This window comes from Penaeus monodon, chromosome 23, assembly GCF_015228065.2.
Source record: "Penaeus monodon isolate SGIC_2016 chromosome 23, NSTDA_Pmon_1, whole genome shotgun sequence".
Lineage (NCBI taxonomy): Eukaryota > Metazoa > Arthropoda > Malacostraca > Decapoda > Penaeidae > Penaeus > Penaeus monodon.
This window is the reverse complement of record NC_051408.1, coordinates 28,413,913-28,414,124: the sequence shown is the minus strand read 5'-3', so window position 1 is coordinate 28,414,124 and position 212 is coordinate 28,413,913.

Sequence of the window (212 nt, the reverse complement as noted above, 5' to 3'; positions counted from 1 at the left end):
CCCAGCAAGCCATACAACTCTGGGCCAGAGTTGGTTTTGGTCTGGCATAGTATGGCAGACTCCGGCCACGGTTGCCCGGAGTTGGGCCAAGGCTGATCCGATATTGGAATGGACAGATGGCTTTTGGCAAAATGTGCCGTAGTTTGCCGTAATTGTTCCGAAGTTGGAGCTATATTGGCAAGGTGAAAATTACTAAAATGCATAGATGGACT